The sequence below is a fragment of the Nicotiana sylvestris genome, chromosome 3 (genome assembly GCF_000393655.2).
Source record: "Nicotiana sylvestris chromosome 3, ASM39365v2, whole genome shotgun sequence".
In the NCBI taxonomy this organism is placed as follows: Eukaryota; Viridiplantae; Streptophyta; class Magnoliopsida; order Solanales; family Solanaceae; genus Nicotiana; species Nicotiana sylvestris.
Window position 1 is genome coordinate 131,265,785 of NC_091059.1, and position 16,347 is coordinate 131,282,131.

Genomic DNA, 16,347 nt, shown 5'->3' on the forward strand with positions numbered 1-16,347 from the left:
TACCAATCTTTAAAACACCTCAAACAATATCAAATCAACCAAAACTCATCGGATTCAAGCCTAAGTTTCCAAAATCTTTCGGATTCCGCTTTTGATCAAAAACCCAACCAAACCACGTCCGAATGACCTAAAATTTTGCACACACATCCCAAATGACACAACGGAACTACTGCAACTCTCAAAATTCCATTCTCACCCCTATATCAAAATCTCACCTATCAACCGGAAAACGCCAAAAAGCCATTTTCGCCAATTCAATCCTAAATCTACTTCGGACCTCCAAAACACATTCCGATCACGCTCCTAAGTCTCAAATCGCCTCCTGAAGCTATTTGAACCATCGAAATTCACATCGGAGCCCTCTAACACATAAGTCAACATCTGGTTGACTTTTTCAACTTAAGCTTCCTCAAAAGAGACTAAGTGTCTCAAACCTTACCAAATCCTTTCTGAACTTGAGCCAACTAACTCGATAACATATAGAACCGATAGACAAAGAAATAAGAAGTGGAAATGGGGGAAATAGAGCGGTAACTCATGAGACGGCTGGTCGGGTCGTCATAACTTAGCCAACAATTGCAAATAAATGTAACACCTCATTCTTTGGGTAAAGAATCACTTAATTAGGCTAATCTTGCTGCCACATTGAGGATAAGATCCATTAAGCTTATCCAATTCTAATTAATTGTTAACTTATTAATCTCCCACTAACCAACAATAAACCAATTACCCATATAATTAAGAATTATCTCAAATTACTTAAAATATTACTTGCTTTTAACACACATTATACACCTTACTATCATGGTCATGTGGTACCTTGTATGGCATTAGTCCATAAATGCCGGGTATTATAGCTTGAACAAAATTTTATCCCAAATTGACAAACTTCGACGAAACTCACTTTCTTCGATTCACTTACCCTCCCTCCTTCACAAATTTACTTATCACTTGTTTGAAATAGCATAATACTTATAACCTCCAAATAATCTCATTCCCGAGCTTACGTCGATTATCATACGACAAAACTTTAACGCACAAAAATGCGGGATGTAACATCTCATTTCCGAGCTTATATCAATTTACTTGTGGCATACTTCCACATACGTGTTACATCTCGCATTTTCGTACGTTAAAAGTTTTGTCTTCAGTTAATTGACGTAGACTTGGGGATGAGATCATTTTGACGTTAACATATTTACGCTATTTGTAACAAACGATAAATAAGTGTTATGAAGGATAAAGGAGTACACAAATTAAAGAAAATGAGTTTCATTGAAAATAGCCAATTTGGGATAAAATACGGGTCAAACGATAATACCCGATAATTATAAACTAATACCAAGCAAGGTACCATATGACCACGGTAGTATAATGTATAAAGTATAGTAAAATTTTAAGTAATTTATGGCAATTTTTAAATTATGCTGATAATTGGTTAATTACTGGGTAACAGGACATTACCTAGTTAACTAATAAGTGGTTAAAATTTATGAATTACATCCCAAAATGTGGCAAGAAGCAACAAAAATCTAGAAATGACTAAGTAGTCATATAGTTGATAGCTAGGGATTTTGATACATTTTATACACCTTCATGCAAAAGTTTTGATTAGAAATGTGTACAAAATAATCCCAAAAGGGCTCATAAGTTGTGCTTGATTGCAGGTTTGATCAACAAGGTGACAAGATATCAAAGATCCGCTCAAAAAGAAGTGAAACTTGCACAAGTATCAATACAAGACAAGATCAGGCAAAACAGGGCCAGTGCGGCCGCACGCCATTCTGTGCGGTCCGCACAAGTGAGGTTCAGAGAGGCTGCTATTTAGACAAAAAGGCAATGCGGCGACACGAGGTTTTGTGCGGTCCGCACTGGGATTAATACGGCCGCACTCAATTTGGTGTTGTCCGCAGAGCCAAGAATCAGAGAGTTTCCAATTCCAAGTTTAAAGACCAATGCAGTCCGCGCTCCATTTCATGCGGACCGCACTAGAAGCCATCGTGGTTGCGCTCGATTCTGTGCGGTCCACATTGCCCGAGTTCAGAGAGCCGTTTATTCAAGTTTAGAGCCCTAGTTCGGCCGCACGTGATTTTGTGTGGTCCGCACTAACCCCACAGGGGTATTTTTGTCCAAATTATTTAGCTTAGTATAAATAGTTATTTTTCTCATTTTTAGTTAATCAGATAGTTTTTGTACTAGGCTGCGCTCATGACTTCAATTGTTTATAGCTGTTTTGAGTAATTTTAGCTTCATTTCACCATTAAATCTTCTAGTTTAATTTAGTAATTAATTAATATGAGATTTTCTATATCTATTTCATTGTTTTCTTCTCTATTTATGAGTAGCTACACCCATAAGCTAGGGTTGTGGCTCAACCCTAGTATGGATAATTGATGGGTCTTGTGTTTTAAGGCTTGATTGGCTATGGGTGTTTGATATTTGGACTAATTTCATGTTTAATTGCTGAATTAGTGGTTGCAAACACTAGTTTGTGTTTAGTTGACTTTGGCTCTTCTTGAAAAAAGGAGCCTAAGTCTCTGAAATTGGTCCAACAAAGAATTGAGGTGTAATCAAGAGATTGATAGCTCCAATTAAACGGTTAAACCTAGAGATAGTAATACCCGACTTGAACCTTGATTTCTTGTGCAAATTTGCATACCCAATTGGTCTTGAGAAAGTCCATTCGGGCAAAATCACTCAGACTACCGAGAGATGTAGAGTGAGTAGAATCGTGCAATGATTATATCATACTCCCTAAATGTGACAATCTAGCTTTAGACCCAAGTATCTGTCAATTAACCACCTAGGCGAAAGTCACTACCCTAGTTCCTTTTAACTATTTGAATAACTCGTAATAGTTTAATATTAACTTATTTTAGTTTAATTGAGCATGGTAGTTTTATATAATTAGAAGTAAAACAAAAACCCAAAAATGTTTAGAAGTGCAATTTGGATCAAATACACAACTCCGCTTTAGATAGACACTCGACTCCAACTTCTAGCTCCCTATGGAAATTGATCCCGACCTTAATCGGGTAAAGGTTGCTTCGACCTCTCTCGCTACTTAATAGTAGTGCAGGGTTGGCCACTTAGGGACCTTTCTTAGGTGTAAAATTGGACTAAAAATCTAATTATCTTGAACCTTAAGTTCGTGTTGTGACTGGGCACTCAGTGCGGACTGCAGTGGAAATTGTGCGATCCGCGGTGCTGTTGTGCTGTCCACAATGGAATTTTGTGCTGACCGCATTGCTACAAGTCCTGGAATCTGATCATTGAGGATCGTGGCTGCATTGCATTTTGTGCGGTCTGCGGTGCCTTAATGTGGACCCCATTGGCATTTTATGTTGTCCGCAGATCGATTGTTCAGAGAGTGGGTAGTCTGACCCCCACCTCTATGCGGACCGCATTGGCATTTTGTGTGGTCCACATTGGCTTCAGTGCGGCCGCACTACATTTTGTGCGATCCGCACTCTGAAACATTTTGATATTGTCTGCAACATTTTATTTCCTACAACTGTGAACTTAACTGTCTTTCTGGATACTAGCAAGTGTAATGACTGTTGTTTGCAGACAATGCTGAAACAAAGAGGCAAGGATTCTAAACAAGCTGGTAGAGGAGAATCCTCCCGGGGAGGGAAACAGAAGATGCTAAGATTGACTCCCCAAGCCTGGCAAAACATTAAAAACATGAGGAAGCTTATTAAAGCTGCTGATAGGGCCATTGACCAGTCTGGGAGTGAATACGATCCCTCTCAAGATATATCTTCAAACTCAATCCCAGACTACATCCTTGACTGGCCGGAGAGAAACAGACTAAGAGACACTTCTCCACTTTCCCCCACTGCCCAAGTGTCAATAAATGTATCTTCTGGGTCGTCTGAGGGCTCAGCTGAAGGCAGTGGGGATGCATACTCCACCTATCCCACAGCTTCACTATCCGGAGAGGGTGTAGAAGGAGAAAATGAGGCAGCAGGAGAAGACGAGGTAGTAGGAGAAGAGGGTGCACCTCAAGTGGGAGGAATTACTAGAACTAGAAAACAGGAGGTGTGGCAAGACCGGTTTGTGAGAGAGGTGGCCTACCATAAATTTAGGGAATGGTGACCTGTGAGGAAATTAATTCCGGAGAGGAGTTTTGTTGATAGAGACCTCTTGCCTCACAACCCCAATGTGAGAAGACAGTTTAGAGAGAGAGTGTGGGCTGGGAGTATTTCTTAAACAATTGTGAGGATGCAAACGAGCACCTGATCAAGGAATTCTACACCAATGTTGCCCACATCAAGAAGGGAACCAAAGTGACCAAGGTGCACAATTTGAAAGTGATGTTTGATGGCAAAATAATAAATGTCTACTTGGGCTTCGATGAGGAGGATGAGTTGATGTATTTGACAAAAATGGAATTAGGTGCAGAGGTCCGACCTTGGTTGGCACAGTATCTGGCAATCCCAGGTACCACCCCCGGTTGGTTGAATGTCGGAGTGAAAATTTTGAGGAGAAGTTTGAATTTCGAGGCCAAGGGGTGGGAAACATTCGTTTGCAGCAAATTGGACCCCACTACTCATGATAACTGACTCCCTCTTCACCGGGCAGTATTGGTAGCATCAATCATGGCGGGGTACCTGATTAATGTTGGGAAGGTGATGTCTCGGGTGATTACACAGGTAGTCAGTAAAGGTGACAGGAACTACCCCTTCCCCAACTTTTTAACCATGTACTTCACGGACCTAAAGGTAGAAAAGCGGCCATTTGATATCAAAGTGAAAGCAAAGGACCCGTTCTCATGGTACAACATGCAGGGTGATGGAAACCCAAAAAGCAAGAACTACAAGGGAACAACCACTGCTCCAATTGGCCAGTCTGAAGAGCCAGTAGTGGTAGTGGCTCCTACTTAGTCTTTTTCCACCTCAGCGGACATTCCCCCTGGTTCATCAACTTCAGCAGTTCCAGACATACCCTCTACCACGGCCTACCTAGTGATTGCCCACCATCTAAGCCAGGCCCTTCTCAGCATCAACAACTGGATGTAGATAGTTTTCTCTAAGTTGTCTGCCCTTACTACTACAGTGGCAGCTCAGTTGGCACCTCCACAGACACAGGTCCCACAGTCTATTAAAGATGCCCTCAAGGATATTCTGGACAACCATAAGAAAATCCTTGACACTCATAAAGTTCTTACGGATACTGTGGATTCTCATGGGAAAGCTCTCAAGGAGCTTGCTAGGGAGACCAAGAAGATGAGAAAGACTCTGGCTTCCAAGCACTCTGTGAAGGAGTTGAGGGTTGAGGTTGACATGTTGAAGGCAGATCATTTGCCTTTGGATTTATTGCTACAGGACCCTGTGCTAGCAGCTCATCCCTAGCTAGAGCAGTCCTAGAGGCCTCCCAAGAGGAAGAGGATGATTCCCCGAGCAGATGATGCAGTCATCCAATTGGCAGACCCACAAGAGACCTCCTCCAGTCAGCTATAGGATGCAGCCCATAAGTTTGTCCAGGTCCATCCCAGTAGCAGAGCTGCAGGCCATAGGGAACCAGTCTGAGGTTCCCGAGCATATTAAAGACCCAGGGACAACTCAGGATCCCATGCAGACAGACGGGCCATAGTGAGTCTCTATATCCTTTTTCCTCTTATTTTTGGTGTTTATTTTGTTTGGTTGGCATTTAGGACAATTCCAGCTTTCATTTGAAGGGGTAGGCCCTACTTTTATTGATTTGGATGATTGTATATATTTGACAAATTTATGTTTTCTTTATTTTTCATCTATGGTATGTATATAATTTTAGCATTTCTTTACATTTCTCATACTTTTCACTTTGGGTCTGTATATAAAGTTTATGTTACATTGTATATATTCATCCCCTCTATTGTATATTCGACCTAATCCCCTCTTGTAGATATTCATTTTACTTTCTGCATTTTACTTTTCCGTAGTTTCTTACTTATGTTCGTAGCTTCTTGTTTTGAACGTCTGCAATAAGCCTTTGGTTTTCTTAATGCTACGGTTCTTTCCAAAGGTGGAGTTTGTGTGAACCGGGTGGCTCTTCCTAATGATAGATGGCGTGATAAACTTCTTAAGGGTTTGAGCTCGCTTTTCTTTTTGCTTTTTGTAGTTAGTGGTTAAGTGTGCCTCAAGCAAAGCTTCACTTGGGCCTAGTACATCTGCCTTTGATCTCATGGTCAAAAATAAATTGTTGTGTTTAGGATGGTGAAAGTCGTGACCTTGAGACTCTTGTGTTGACCTATAATCATCAAGTGGTTTTCGGGACCATTGTGTGCTTAAATCTTATCTAAGGTAATTATGGGCCCCCGACCCTATGTCTTTAGTGATCCCATAGCTTGTGTGGAGAGAAACTGCATTGCAAGTCCAAGTCTAGAGCCATTGGTCTAGAACTTGCCCTGAATGTTTGCTGAGGCGAAATCCTAAGTGAATTTTGACTTGAGACATGATTATAGGCTCTCCTTGACCCAAATGATAGCTTGATCACTTCCTTAGCCTACCAATGATAAAATCCCTAGTCAACCCATTTGAGCCTTAAACCTTTTTCCTTCAAGAACCATGATACAAGCTTTTACTCGTTCTAAAAGATACCCTCTCTTGGCACCCGATCTTTTCTTAGCACATGGAAAAAGTTTAAGTTCGGGGGGAGAGACGAGGATGGCAAAAAAGTGGTAAAAAGGTACAAAATAAAGAAAAGGAAAGGCATAGAAAAATAAAGAAAAGCAAAAAGACAAAAAGAATGCTCAATGTAGAATTGCATAAAAATGGATTCAAGAAAAGCAAATAATGAAAGGTGTGGAAAGTTGAGAAAGGAGAAAAGATTTGAAATCTATAAGATAGAGTGACAGTGTGAGTCTCTCTAACCCCTTATAAAGAAGTGAAAAGAGTCAAAAAGTCAAGTGAATTTGTGCCAAAATGAAACAAAAGAAGTGCTTAAGGGAAGATGGAACTTACTTAGACCAAACATTGCCTACCCGGAACTAAAAGCCTTCACTATATCTCCACAAAATGCCCTATATGATCTCTAGTTGAATGAAACTTACATTAGTAGTAACTCACATAAGGGGCAAGCATATAGTACTTAGAGCCGAACTTGTGACTTTCCCTTGAGAGAGATGAGTGATTTTCCATTAACCTCATTCTGAGTGCTACTATTCTAAAGGTGAGGTTTGCTTAGGGAAAGCTGAGGATGTGTGAGTTTGGGTTCCATAATGACCAAAGTAATAGAAAGAGTTCTTTGATGTGTTTAGTCAACTCTTGATGCTCTTGTGTCGCACTTAATCCATGGTGTTTAAAAGAGTAAATGTTGTTAATGATTCATTTGTATTGAGGGAAATTGTTAGTCTCAATTGATGCTAGATGAGGTCACTTTAGGATAGCTGAATTTTCTTGGATTCTCTCTTAAGGGTAGGTCTTATTTTGTTTGCTTGAGAACAAGCAAAAGCTTAAGTTTGGGGGAGTTTATAACTAGGGATTTTGATACATTTTATAATCCTTCATGCTAAAGTTTTAATTAGATATGTGTACAAAATAATCCCAAAAAGGCTCAAAAGTTGTGCTTGATTGCAGGTTTGATCAACAAGGTGACAAGATGTCAAAGACATTCGCTCAAAAAGGAGTTAAACTTGCACAAGTATCAAGACAAGACAAGCTCAGGCAAAATAGGGCCAGTGCGGCTGCACACCATTCTGTGCGGTCCGCACAAGTGAGGTTTAGAGAGGCTGCTATTCAGGAAAAAAGACAATACGGTCGCGCGAGGTTTTGTGTGGTCTGCACTGGGATCAATGTGGCCGCACTCGATTTAGTGCGGTCCGCAGAGCCAAGGTTCAAAGAGTAGCCAATTCTAAGTTTGAAGCCCAATGCGGTCCGCGCTCCATTTCATGCGGACCGCACTAGAAGCCATCGCAGCCGCACTCGATTCTGTTCGGTCCGCATTGCCCGAGTTCATAGAGTCGTTTATTAAAGTTCAGAGCCCTAGTGCGGCCGCACGTGATTTTGTGCAGTCCGCACTAACCCCGCAATGGAAATTTTGTCCAGATTTTTCAAATTAGTATAAATAGCTTTTTTCCCATTTTTAAGTCATCAGATAGTTTTTATACTGGGTTGCGCTCGTGACTTCGATTTTTTAGCTGTTTTGAGTAATTCTAGCTTCATTTCAACATTGAATCTTCTAGTTTAATTTAGTAATTAGTTAATATGAGTTTTTCTTCATCTATTTCTTTGTCTTCTTCTTTATTTATGAGTAGCTACACCCATAATCTAGGGTTGTGGCTCAACCCTAGTGTGGGTAATTGATGGGTCTTGTGTTTTAAGGCTTGATTGGCTATGGGTGTTTGATATTTGGACTAATTTCATTGTTAATTGCTGAATTAGTGGTTGCAAACACTAGTTTGTGTTTAGTTGACTTTGGCTCTTCTTGAAAAAGAGAGCCTAAGTCTCTGAAATTGGTCCAACAAGGAATTGAGGCGTGCTCAAGAGATTGATAGCCCCAATTAAAGGGTTAAACCTAGAGATAGTAATACCCGACTTGAACCTTGATTGCTTGTGCAAATTTGCATACCTAATTGGTCTTAAGAAAGTTAATTCGGGCAAAATCACTTAAACTACTGAGAGGTGTAGAGTGAGTAGAATCGTGCAATCGTTATATCATACTCCCCAAATGTGACAATCTAGCTTTAGACCCGAGTATCCGTCAATTAACCACCTAGGCGAAACTCACTAGCCTAATGCCTTTTAACTATTTGAACAACTCGTAATAGTTTAATCTTAGCTTATTTTAGTTTAATTGAGCATTGTAGTTTTATATAATTAGAAGAAACACAAAAACCCAAAAATGTTTAGAAGTGCAATTTGGATCAAATACACAACTCTGATTTAGATAGACACCCAACTCCAACTTCTAGCTCATTGTGGAAATCGATCCCGACCTTAATCGGGTAAAAGCAGCTTCGACCTCTCTCGCTACTCAATAGTAGTACAGGGTTGGCCACGATCAATAGTCTAAGTGGAATTCTAGGAATTGGAATTGAATAATGAAACATTGTCTTGTTCCATTCATTTTTGACAAAGCACAACCAGAACAAAAATGTCAAAAAAATTCTTACATAAGAAACATATTTCATCTTTCCTAGTTTAAAGTCTTCAAGGAGGAGGAGGATTAATTTGATCCAAAAAAAGATTCAAAGAGCAGAAGCTGATTTCGTTAAAATTGCTTCAAAAAGCAGAAGCAATTTCATCCAAAATTTCAATGAATCCAAAGCCAAATTTTGTTCAAGGATTCAGAAAACAAAAGCTTAATCCGATTTTTTTTGAGTTCTAAGTTCCAATCAACTGAGGTTCTCCAATGGAATATTATACGGAGTTTTCCCTACTATAGGTATGTTAAGGTCATCCCATCTTTCTTTTGGCATGGTCCAAATTATACCGAAGAAATGAGCAAACGCACAGTTTCCATAAATTACTCTATTCATAAAAAAATTAGGGGTGTCTATGTTCTTGATTCCCCATGTGAATTATTGTTATCTCCTGTTCATGGGTCTCAGAATAATACGCAGTTGAAACAGTTTATCCGGAAGGAATATTGAGATTATTACATATTTTTCATGCATTTCACCCATTTATACATGTGCATTGACCCATGACCAGATGGCGTTATATACGAGTATATATGTAAATATATGTATATGGGATATGGGAAAAGGTTATGGCGTTATATACGTGTCACCACCTGATCAGTTGGTATATATTAATGATGTTGCTCACAATGGCTGAGACGATATGATGGGGTGTCCTCAGCGGCTTGATGATATAATGTACACTCATACCTATCTATGGCACGACATTTATACGCATGTGTATGACATTATAAATATTTTAGAATTTATAAAGTTATTCAGATTTAATGACATGTTTCTATATTCCATGTTTCATCTATGTCTTTTACATACTAATTTTCATGCCTTACATACTCAGTACATTTTTTGTACTGACACCCTATTTCACGAGGCCTGCGTTTCATGCCCGCAGGTGCAGGTAGGCAAGCTAATGGTCGCCCTTATTAGGATCCCTGATTAGCGAGAGTTGGCATGCTCCACTTGATCCAGAGCTGCTTTTGATTTTGGTACGATATGTTTATCTATATATATATATATATAGATAAACATATCGTACCAAAATCAAAAGCAGCTCCGGATCAAGTGGAGCATATATAGGTATGATATATATATATATATAGGTATTATATGGCTCAGTCTCATCTTTGTACATTTATGTTTCCATTAGAGGTCTGTAGACAGTATGTCTAGTTGGGTTTTATATGGCATTGTCGGCTTTCAGTTATTGGATATATAGTTGGCTATAGCAGCCTTGTCGGCTCGCCCACTATATTCTGCATGTATACATACATATGCCTTGTTGGCAGGTTTCCTTCATGTATGTTAGCTTCGTAATTCAACAGATGTTATACAGGTTCATATCCTAGACACATGCTTAGGGGTGTTTGACAGGTAGGACTCAGGAACCCATCGCGGCCCATCGGTTTGGGTCGTGACAAAAATGGTATCAGAGCAGTTCTGTCCTAGGTTTGTCTACAGACTGTGTCTAGCAGAGTTTTGTTTATGGGTGTGTTGTGCACCACATTTATCGGCAGGAGGCTACAGGACATATAGGATGTTATCCTCTTTTTTATCTCAGATCATGCGATACAAGAATTTATGTTCCTAACGATATATTATATTTGCAGTGATGCATCTAAAGAGTATGGCCACCCAGAAGGGAAAATCTGTGGCTGGTGAGACTACTAGTCGAATTCCACGAGTTACCAGGGCTCGGGGAGAGTCTCATGGTGAGGTTCCATCTCATACTTCACATACCCTGCCCTTTCCAGAATAGCTTTGAAGGGCACCAGCTCCATCGACCGCCCTTGTACGTCCAGACCCTCAGCCAGATGCACCAGGTCAGGAGATGAGAGATGTTATTCAGCTATTAACCCGATTAGTAGACACATAGGCTCAGCGTGAGGAAGTAGGTATTGGTCATGCAGATAGGTCCGTCAGTACGAGGGTTCATGACTTCATTAATTTAGAACCTCTGGTATTCACTGGAGCAGATCCAAACGAGGACTCTCAGGTATTTATTGATAGAATGCAGAGGACGTTAAGGGTAATGAAGGCCACTGCAACTAAGTCAGTTGAGCTAGCTTCCTATAGCCTCCGAGATGTTATAGTTAATTGGTATGAGTCTTGTGAATTGTCCAGAGGTGAGAATGCCCCTCCAGTAGTATGGTAGGAGTTTACAAAAGCTTTTCTACGTTATTATCTACTACTAGAGCTTAGACGGGCCAGAGTTGATAGGTTCTTGACCCTTCGGCAAGGTAACATAAGTGTTAGGGAGTACAGTCTTCAGTTTGATTCTTTGGCTAGGTATGCACCCACTATTGTATCTAAGATAGAGGATCAGGTTCACCGGTTCATGATAGGATTAGAGCCTCACTTGCTTAACGATTGTATGTCGGTCTTAATTCAGCCAGACATATTTCTCATATTCAAGCATACATTGAGGGTGTAGAGGGGCGTAAACAGAAAAAGATGACCGATCGTGAGCATGATAGGTCCCAAAATAAGAGAGAGAGGTCTTCGGTTCCTTCTGGTGAGTTTCGAGGTGGCCAAAAGAAGCAGTACCCAAGGTATCCAGCCCAGCCATCGGCTAGCGCGCCCCTTCAGTTTGGCGGTAAGAGATTTGATCATTCCTTATATTCAGGGTCTGATCAGAATTTCAGGGCCTCAGGTTCTCAATATAGGGGTGAGTCAAATCAGATGAGGTCACCCTTGCCGCAATGTGCTCCGTATGGGATTAGGTGTTTGTTATACTTGTGATTATTTGGGCCACATTATGAGGGATTGTCCGATGAGAGGTGATGCAAGCATAGCTCAGCCATCAGGATCTGTAGCTGGTTCGTCATCATCAGTACATCCCCCTAGGCTAGGTCCACAAGCACTAATGAGTCGTGGTAGAGGCAAAGTCGGAGCATCTAACTCGAGCAATCCTCGGAACCACATTTATGTAATGGCAGGACAACAGGACCAAGAGTCATCGCCTGATGTTGTTACAGGTATATTATCAGTCTCCTCCAATGATATATATGCACTGATTAACCCAGGTTCTACCTTATCATACGTTACTCCATTGGTTGCTAGTAAGTTTGAAATAAAACCTGAATTGGTTAAACCTTTTGAGGTCTCTACACCTGTTGGGGACTCGGTAATAGCTAAGCAAGTATATAAGGGTTGTATAATAGTAATTCATGGTCGATCCACCGTACCAAACTTAATCGAGTTAGATATGGTAGAATTTGATGTTATAATGGGCATGGATTGGTTGGCTTTTTGTCATGCCAACATTGATTGTAGAGCAAAGATAGTCCAATTTTAATTTCTAGGGGAGCCTATTTTGGAGTGGAAAGGTAATACGGCGTCGCCTAGAGGTAGATTTATTTCCTATCCCAAGGTAAGAAAGATGATCAGAAAGGGTTGTATTTATCACTTAGTTTGAGTTCAGGATGTGGAAGTGGAGTCACCAACCGTTCAGTCCATCTCTGTGGTTAATGAGTTTTCCGATGATCTTCCAGGTCTTCCGCCGGAGTGAGAAATTGAGTTTGCTATTGACCTACTACTAGATACTCCTCCAATATATATTCCTCCCTATAGAATGGCCCCCCGCAGAGCTGAAAGAGATAAAGGAACAACTAAGGGACTTGCTTGAAATAGGTTTTATCAGACCTAGTATGTCACCATGGGGAGCACCTGTATTGTTTGTGAGAAAGAAAGATGGTTCCTTACGAATGTGTATTAATTATAGGTAGCTAAATAAGGTGACGATCAAGAATAAGTACCTGCTTTTGAGAATTGATGATTTATTTGATCAGTTGCAAGGTTCCAAGTGTTTTTCAAAGATAGACTTGAGGTCCGGGTAGCATCAAGTAAGGGTTAAGGATGAAGATATTCCGAAGGCAGCATTAAGGACACCTCCTTTTTCCTACCCCGAATAGGGATATAAGGGAAGTTTTTCAATTTAAGTGACAATCGAAACGGGATTATTTATTAAATTCAGAGTCGCCACTTGGGATAATTTATGGTATCCCAAGTCACCGGTTTAAAATCGTGAGTCGAGGAAATTTGACTCTATTTACGGTATGCAAACCCAGAAATCCGGGTAAGGAATTCTGTTAATCTGGGAGAAGGTGTTAGGCATTCCCGAGTTCCGTGATTCTAGCACGGTCACTTTGATCATACTTGGCTTAATCAAATTGTTTAATTACTCAATTTTAGAACCTATGTGCATTACCCACTTTTAATTAGGAAATTATCTTGAAATGGGTCACGCGTACGTGTACCATTTGTTTGGTGCGTCAAAATCACGTCACGCGAATGTATCCATAATTAGTAATGCTTTAGTATTATTAAGCAAAGTTTGGCCAAAGTTACGTGAACGCATACTCCCGTTTTGTTTTTAAAACCGTAATCATGTCACGCGAACGTGTACGCAATCATGATGGTATATTAAACGGACCTAAAACAACTACGTGTATTTGTCATTTTTATATCTAGGTTATGAAATTAATATGAGGGCCATGAATGATTAAATTGTGGATGGCACACCTCAAACTATTAAAACTAAATTCAAATCAGCGGCCTATTAAAACGATTTTATTATTAAGAAAGTTTGTTCGAAGTTGCGCTAACGCATACTCCGCGTTGTTTTTTAGAATTGTAATCGTATCACGCGAAAGTGTACACAATCACAATTGTATTTTAAACGCGCTTAAAGGCTTTTCTATGAATATTTATTCTTAATGCCTAGTTATAATTTGTGTGAGGGCCATAAGTGATTTAATTAAATGGCACACCTCAATCTATTTGTAAAGGGATATATTTAATTGAAACAACCCACCTATGTTCTTATTTTAAAAAAAATGGTTTGAACCAATAGCGAAAAAGAGAGGCTTGGGGTATATATACGGGATTTTAAGTTGAAACAAATCCTGATTACAGCTTAAGCCAAAAGGTATAGAGGAGTACTAGGCTCAAGATTGAACCCAAAAGTGAAGTTGCGCAAACGGTTGATGAGGTCCAAACGGTCCAGTAAGTGCCAGGCCCAAATGTTGCTCGATCATACCTTGGCACTGAGGTCCGCATACATTCAGACAATTTAGATTATAGGAAAATTAAATACCACAAAACTTGAAATTGAGCATATAATGTGAATCAAAAATTTAAATGCAACAAGACTTGAAACTTCAGTTATTTTAAGTTATCATTAAAATCTAACCGCTGAAATTATTTCTAATGCATCTGAAACCCAGAAATGAAAAAGAAAGATAATGAAAACACATTTGGACCTGGTCCACCTGATATGGGCCAAACTCAAGCCCAACAGCCTCCAACAAAATAGGGCCTTCAACATTAAGGCCTTTCTTAGGCTCAATTCCCCTAACTCATTAAGACCAAATGATACATCAACTAGAGGTATAGGGGTGTCCATATTAAAAACTGACTTCAGATGATTTAATACTGATAGTGAGAATGTAGGGACAGTTTACATATTCAAACTAACTTAACCAAACCTAAAATGACTCAGCACCATGATAACTAATGTAAACTTACAATACATTTACCCTGGCTTCAAATAACCCATCAAAACTCAGCTTAAGGCATTTATCCATACCAATGTGCACAAATAACATACAATCCCTCTTGGCCCCTCCTGTTTTGCTTAGTCGATGTAACTCTTTAGTCTCCTCTTCTTTCTGATCCTCCTCTATGTAGGCTTAAGATATCTTTCGGCCTGTGGCTCCTGGTACTAGTTATTACTTCAGCCTTTCATAAGCGCTGAGGGATATTTATGATAAAATACTTTAACAATTCAATCTTTCATCTATGACCTGGGCTCAATTTTTTTCTTTTAACGTATACCAAAATCTTCTACGGCTATATTTGATGCAAGTATAAAACTTCGAACCCTTAAGTGAGTTCATAACATAACCAACTCTGAATCATTGATCAAATAATTCCTTTCGTTCCATGTCAGCTTTCTTTAAATGTGTGCAATTACTTTTCCTGGTCTTTCTGCCCCTTTTTACGTCCATACTTAGCTTATCTTAATGCCTACGCTTGGCAGAGTTTTTATACAACTCATATGATCTTGAATATTACTTTTAACTCTTACTTCCCGTTCATTAGCCACGGTAGGTACTGTGAGCACGTGATTTTTGCCCTATGAGAATCACTCCCAAAAAATTCAAAATAAAATAATTTTTTCTGTTGTTTGCAATTTTGTGAATTTTTATAGTATTTTCTGTCATTATTTGCATGAGTTTGTGCATGTTTGTATGTTTACATAAATGAAAAAAACAAAAAATAGATTGCATTTGCATTTAGGATTTAATTTTATAATTTTTTAGTTGAGTAGTAAATTAATTATTTTTACAAAAATGAAAGAATCAAAAAATAACGTATTTTGCATTTTTAAAGTATTTAATGTCAAATTGTGTGATTATTTTATTTTTTTAGTATTTAATTACTTGTGATAAATATTATTTAAAGTGGATTAGTATTTTAAGTCAATTTCGGTTTTATAATTTGAGTTAGGATTTTTGGTTTTAATTTTGAAGACAATTTAGGAAGAAAAAGAATTAATAAGAGAAAAGGAAGTCAAATTGGACTAAACTCAATTTAACCACCAAAGCCCAAATCAAATACACCCAAACCCGCCTTAAATCAGCCCAAAAACCCATCCCAACCAGTCCGGCCCTATACTAAACCAAACGACGTCATTTGGACTCGCCTCAATCTGAGCCATTAAAGAATTGTTCATCCAACGGTCTAGAACACACCACATCGCCTGTATCTGACCCGACCCGTTTTTCAGAGACTGATCCGGCCTCAAAGGAGTCTAAAACGGTGTCGTTCCATTTAGTCAGATGATCCAGGCCGTTGATCTCGTTTGATCGAACGGTCTGGATCCAATTCCACCCCCAGTATATATGTGTCCTACCAAACCCGCCCCCTTCAGAACCCCTCAACCCTTTCGTCTCTAATCAAACCCTAGAGACGCCGCCACCGTACCCTCACCGCCTCAGGGTGGCGTCACCGGCTCCGTTCACCCTCATCTTTACACCATAGAACCACACCGAGCCCCTCTTACCAAATCCATCATTAGTTTCCTTTGAATCTGACCAGAACACGTCGAATTTTAAATCTAAGTTCGAACCTAAAAGTTCAAAACCAGTTTACATTGAGCCTGATGACACGCATCGATCCAAGCCTCTAGTTTTGTGATTAGAAGGTCGACTCACTAC